The following is a 7,285-nucleotide window of genomic DNA, read 5'->3' on the forward strand; positions in this document are numbered from 1 at the left end:
CTTTGGATTTTTGCTACTAGCCTGTTTGGAGATAGTGGATTCTTAGAATTTAATGAAGTTGACGTGTTACCAATTGTTAACATATTTTGTTAGATTTTTTTGGGATTTTTTATATAAATAAACATTAAATTATCTGTACACCATCTGTATAGTTAGCTTCGTCATTATAAATATATATAGTATATACAATAAATTCCTACCCTTTTCTTGACTTATATTATTATTTTTTAGTTAGAAGAGACGTCTTAGTCATTTTTCGTGATAGCAGGTCAACAACATCAGGGGTTGTAAGCTGTCGTACTATGACTAGAAACCTCAAAATCTTCTTTATTTAGTTGTGCTAGAATACTCGTTTTCATATAGGGAATAAGCTATTGTAGGTCTCATTGAAAGACCTTGACCCGGGACCTATTTCATTTTTCGTTTTGATGCCCCGAGAGAGCAAAAACATCATTCGTAAAAAATATATGTAATTGGTAATTTAAGTAATTTGGTTATAATTCATTTCCATTCTAGCTCCTGAGCTGTTATATTCTATGTGATTTGAGATAAATAGGTTTACATAACTTATAATCCGACAAACAGCTAAAATAGTAGGTACATGTTTCTGCATGTATCCGCCATTGTCAAAACATTTCAGTTGGAAAAAAATACTTATCATTGTTTACTAATGTCCATAAACTTTCACACACACATACACGAACGAATAAAAAATAAATAGGCCCATTACAATAAATGCACCTGGAGTCAACAAATTGTTATAGTTTGCTTATTTATGGATATGTGTTGGTAATTGTATATTCGTATGAATTATATGATACAATTTACATAAAAAACTATTTTTTCTTCCCCAAACGGGAATTAATTAGTCTTCAGGACTGCTGCGGTGGGAGTATTTTGTTATGTATTTAATGTTACAGAAAATCGTTTTAATGGTTTTATAATGAAATTCTGTTTAGTTTTTGTTAAGAATATAAGTTGAATCGGTGTTAATTCATTACTCGCCTCCCGCTCCAAATTCTTGGGTCGCTAGCGGCACGGTAGAAAATTGTTGGGTCGCTAGCGGCACGGGTCGCTTCTGGCACGGTCGCTTCTGGCACGACACCGTGGGAGGCCTGGCACCTGGTAGTGGGGAGGGGGTAGATGCTCTAGTGCCCCCCCCCCCCGCCGCCACCAGGTGTATCAACTGGTGTTGGTGTAGTGTAGAGGTGTGGCGCAGGCGCACAGGCACTTCGTCGTCGACCATCCAAGGAGTAACATCTTCTAAGGATCACTTTCCGAGTCGTATCGGTATATTGTTTGTTTATCAGTGACTGTGCTACCTCAGTGAAGATGGCCCCTTGTGCGTTGACTGAAAGCAGTGTTTTACCAGCTGAAGTAAGTGATTCATCTTATTATACATTGACTAGTGTATGTGTTAGCACGCGTTATTGTTGTATGGTTCTCGGAAAAAAATAACAGAGTTTAACATTTTTTGAAAGTAAATGTTACAGATAAGGGCTTACCAAATTGTTTCGTGTGTGTTTTATATGATACATGTGACGGTAACTCGATTGTTAATGCAAATTTATATCATTGTTCATAATTAAACCAATAAGGTTTCAAGCAGTTTTTATGGTCTGACTATTTTACTTAATGCAGATATAAATCTAACATAGGCTGTTCAAACCAATACAAAGTTAAATTGAAAATATTCCACTTTTATGATGACTTCTATACCAAGTTACAACATTCAATGATTTCGAATACATCAAGTATTAACTATACCTTTAAAAATGTTACGCTTAGTTCAATGTTGTGATTTAAGCGTAGAATTGCCTACTACGTTCAAACGACTTCGGAGACTTCAACGCACGCAGTTGCAGAAGTCTTGGTCGTGATGTTTGCTAGGGACTTGACATGCCGTGACCGGCGCTGATGTCATTCACATACATTTATATGCCGGGGGATTCGTGGATTCGTGTTTTATGCGACAAAATATAACTAGACTGTATACATGGCTTATTGTTACGCGTGTTGTTTGTATCGTAGCACAATTGTCTGTGATTGTATCTACAGTATAAGTAACGTTGTCATAGGGATACACTTGGAATAGTTCAATTGCTGGAGTTTGTAGTTTGAAAGTGTATTGACACAAACATATTATTTTATTAAATACAATGTCAGTTGAAGTTTTATTTTTATTAGTTTTGTTATCTTTAATTTTAATACCGCTTTGGTTTTATTCCACCAAATTCAGAGATAAAATAAGTCTAGGAATTGAGATAAAATGAGCTTAGTAATTTGGCATGGCAAAAATACACTTAAAAAAGAAAATGGGAGCAGTAAATCTCTTCTATGTTTTCTTCAGATGTACATACCAGTCCATTTATAAAGAGTCTTGGACCAGTTTAAACTGATTAAAAAATCTATATCGTTTCTTCCCATATAAAAAAATGGAAACAAATTTGTCATATTGCGAAAAAGATTTACGTAACATTTTCAGATAAATAATATAGACATAAGATATCACCTCAATTCACCTTCCTGTAATAACGACATATCAATTTCTAAATACAGTAGTTTATTTTTCTTATGTAAAATTAGTTCTATATCACAGCAGTTGCATATATAAGGGCAGTCCGTTAATGTTTCAGATAATTATATGTTCTAAGGGACCTTCTTAAAACAAGTTTCATATTTGATATTCTCAATCAATCCCATTTTGGAATATCAGTTTTAAATTAATTAAAATACATATTACATACTTTTGCTGGATTTAAACACCACGTGAAATTAAATATAGTTATAACTGTTGTATCAAGCAAATTTTAGTTAATCCATATATAAATCCCAAAGTACCCATGGACGTTTGAGAAAACTAAAGTCACACCCCCATGAACCATATACTTAAAATGTTCGTAATGACGAGAAACATTGCGCAAAACTATCCATAATTTCATAAATTGCCCTTTAAGGTCGTAATTTCTTTCTAAACAAAGTCAATGGTAATACTTATGAAGTCAAACGGGGTGAAGCCCGTGGGTAACAGCTAGTTTATGGTAAAACATACTGCTGTGGTAAAATGAACTAAATTAATTTGAAAAGTAAAATTAATAGTACTTTTGTGTGTTGCAGCTTCCTCCTGAATCTCAAGATTCAGAGTTGGCGGATCATGTACATGGTGAGTGACGAACCTTACAAAATAATGTTCAAATCTCTGTCGCAGCAATTCCTTATTAAAAACCAAGTCCACAACCAAGCACTTAATAGCCATCAAATCTACGTTTTTGTATGGACCGAACCAAAATATACTATCTAGTAAGATACAGATGTAATAAAAGTAAGGCTTAGTTTGACTTTTAAGTTGAGCATATCTTATACAGGAGATACAGATTTGTAAATGACTATCAAATTTTACAACATTGAACATTGAATAATCTGATGTCTGATTTTATTTTATGTTTTTCATTGTTTTTGTGCATTGATGTATTTTACATATTTGCTTTGATACTAAACTATCATTGAAATACCGACCAAATAAAACATGATGATTTTAAAATAATACTTAACTTTTTTGCTTTTGCCCACGGTATTATAATAAAATAATAAGCCGGGCTCTGTAATATTCAACTTGCAAAAAAGAAACACGGCTGTAAGTTGTTTGATGAACAATCTTGTATGAAAAAATCTTACAGATTCTATTCAAAGAAAACCCTTAAATTTCTAAAATTTGAAAATACTTATTACTGTCATAGATTTGCACAACCTTTTTTTGTAGGATTTTTACATTGACTATAAGCCATTGGCTATATAAAGGGCACACCTAAAGTGCGTGAGGTTAAAATGTCACAATTATTGTTGACATGTAACATTTAATATGCTTGCCAAATACTTTTGTCTATGCAATAAAAACGTAACATTTACATATTGAATGTTTGGATCGAAAAATACGAAAGTCTTGTCTTTATTAATTGCATCGCTTTCCTGCCAGAAGGACCAACATTAGTATTAACAGTCAAACTCACTTTAAATTAAGCTGAGCTAAAAGCCTCTCAAAGAAACTGTTTACGCAAAACTCGAAGGTGCAATTGCATCCTACCCGCCAAAACACTTGAGAGTCTAGTTTTTTAGAGGGGAGATGGGGTGAACTCATCCAACAGGTTCTCAGATCATCCACTGATATTTTTTTGTCAAGAAAGACTTAATCGGAACAGGTGGAAATAGTCTAGAGATCCTATTGAAATCGAAATACAAATAATCACAAAATAACCTCGCCATCTTTGAGGACCAATGAAAGAGTGGCAACTGATTAAATATTTGTGAAAGTTTCGATTTATTAGTTTTAAAAATAAATTCTTTAAATCTCTAAAATTGCTATTTTTATAAATTTATGATGATTTCAAACCCTGGCCTACTGGTTTATTTTGGCGTCAATAGAACTGATAACTGTGTGTTCCATTAAGCAACATTATTTCACATTTACTTAGACCATTACGTGTTTTATCTCCCTATTCACAGTATGGAATTAAACAGCTTTAATGGAGCCAAATCCTACTGTAAATATGGTTGATGGTATTCGGTTTGATACTGAGAAAAGTCAGTTGCTCTTTGATGGTTCGAAATTGGACCCAGCTGTTCCTCATAATTGGGCTTTAAATAAATGATCGTGACTGATGAAACGGCTGATCTTATCTAAACTTGTTTTAAAAAATATACGCAGATCATCTCACACCATTCCATCAAGGACAGGCCATTATGCATGATCCATGACGTCACATTAGTGGATAGATTCACTGCCATAACCCATATGTTTTAAGTAAATAAGCTGGTTGTTTGTCAGATTTAATGGTAAGACTTAAGTACTACCACGAATACTAGAAAAATACCAGTATGGATCATAAATAAACATAAACAAATGACGTTTTTGCCCCGAAAGTGAACAAAACCATTATACTAATAGCATTAATTAACATATGTTTTTGTTTACTTTTGGGCCAAAAACGTCATTTGTTTATGTTTATGACCCATGCCGGGTCTTTTCTAGTATTCGTGAGTACGACTATCCACCACTGCCGTAGTGTTGTGCTGCGCGCGCTGCAGCATGGCCTGTTTTTCTAGTGGGACCTCCCTTCCATACCCATCCTCTCATATTGGAATTAAAATACGCAGCTAGGTGGCGTCCCCTTCTCAAATAAAATTGATTATGATTGCAATTTGCATATTTACAACTGTAGTAATCACACATATCTTTTTTTATACTTTTATTAAGTAGGCCTACGTTGTCAATTTTGGTATTTAATACTGTACAATGATGCCAAAGCGAAAAATAACTGTACTTAGTAAACATTACCATCTGCAAAAAAATGCATTTTTAAGTTAACTAGCTTTGTAAAACGAGTCAATATTCAATTAATGTGAATAGCCTAAACATTAGCTGGATTCCGAATACATAATCAAACAGGCCAACTACATGATCCATTGTTCACAGTTTCAATAAATGTTTACAAAAATACTATTCCTGGAAAAAGTAGTTGATAAAATACATTAATCAAAGTTGCTTTAATGCAACCTATTAATCAATTAAACATTGCGCTCAATAATTAATCGAGCATCACTAAAATTGCCAACAAAACACAAGCTAATCAATTAGTTTAATGTCCTTCACATTCCTATGCAGTTATCTTGCAAATTCGGAGAGTAGAATTACATTAATCCGCTAAAAAGTCCTGCCATTATAATATCCCCTTGATTAAACAAGAATGCCGCCGCCTCTTTCCCGCCGAACCAATTACATGTTCTTCTTCTTAATCAGATCAGTTAAAGTTTGATGTTTCGCGACTTAATACGTAATTAGCGAAAATGCATAATTAAGTGGCGTCATTTGCATTGATAATTTCTATCTCAACGTCTGTCTTTTATCGAATGATCGAGCATGTGGATAGCGGAAAATGACACATTTGATGCGAGTTGATGATGGATAGTGTAATAAATTTAAAATGCTCTACTCATTTATTTTTGTCATCTTTTAGGATCAGTCGAGACAGTTCATATGTACGTTTTCTTTTCAATATTTGTAGAGGGTGTTTTACTACATATTGATTTATTTATTCTTTTTCGCAATTTTTCAATAAAATGCAACAATACCCGTAAACTATTATTCTCTTATTGTAGCCAAAGAGTACAGAATATGTTTCAAAATGTACCTTTTAATAAGAGAGGGACATGTAATTTCTGAAACGCACTCTAGACTTACTGGATGTTAAACAGATAAAAACATGTTTAAAATTTAGATTTTACAAAATGTCGAGGAGTCCATCAGCTTAATTCAAAGTCAATTATCAATACCTGTCTCGCGGTGGATTGCTGGATGCTTGACATATCAGAACCACTTTCACTTTGGTCATAAATAGATGAAGATTGAGACTTGAGACGTACTTAGTTTGCAATCAGTGTGCACATTTCGCCTCTTACATTGTGTCGACACGCATGTCATGCAAATATAGGTTTTTTGCAACTGAATTTCAGTTATATTTTGATGGTCATCTCCAATGTATTCAGTGTTTTACTGGAGTACAAGATATATTTGCAAATTCACTAGTTTGACATTTTTTAGAAATCAAATCAAATCTCAACTTTATCGTTACAGTATAAGCTGCTCTAGCCAGCTTTTTCATGCTAAGTTTGTTCCTTTAACTGTTAGGTTGTTAAATCACTTTCTCTAACAAAACCAATAATAATTATTGTAAAAACTAACTATGATAATATATGTATAAAATACCCCCGCCGCAGCAAACCTGCAGACTAAGCGAATTTCCATTTGCCTGATTGCATTTACACTAAAATGCCTCCTTAAAAATGTATTCCTTATTTAAATAGAATTATTTCAACAAGTAATTAGGTTTGCTGCAACAGGGAGGGTAAAAAAGTGTTTTTTGTTGTAAAATGTTAATAGTTTAGTAAGAAATTAATGTATTTTCCAAATTTGACCAAAACATGTTCATAAAAAAGCAAACTACAACAGTTGACTTATTCTCCATAAGAATATTATGGGAATTTTAAATTTACAATTTTTTTGAATTTTCTCCGTAACTATTAGGCACACAATAACGCTTTAATATACTAAATTATTTGTTTTTTAAGCTCTACAAAATGGTATGGAAAGAAATTTTGAAATTTTGGGTTTTTAGGGTCAAAGATTGGAAAAACCTATTTTTACCCCATAAAATTCCCTATAAACCCCTGTTCCCATAGCCCGATAATGCTGGTTCGCGAACTCGTTTGAATAAATGTTGGTTTACACGTT

This window comes from Macrosteles quadrilineatus, unplaced genomic scaffold (genome assembly GCF_028750875.1).
Source record: "Macrosteles quadrilineatus isolate MER2022 unplaced genomic scaffold, UCM_ALF_1.0 Scaffold_3__2_contigs__length_128488019, whole genome shotgun sequence".
Lineage (NCBI taxonomy): Eukaryota > Metazoa > Arthropoda > Insecta > Hemiptera > Cicadellidae > Macrosteles > Macrosteles quadrilineatus.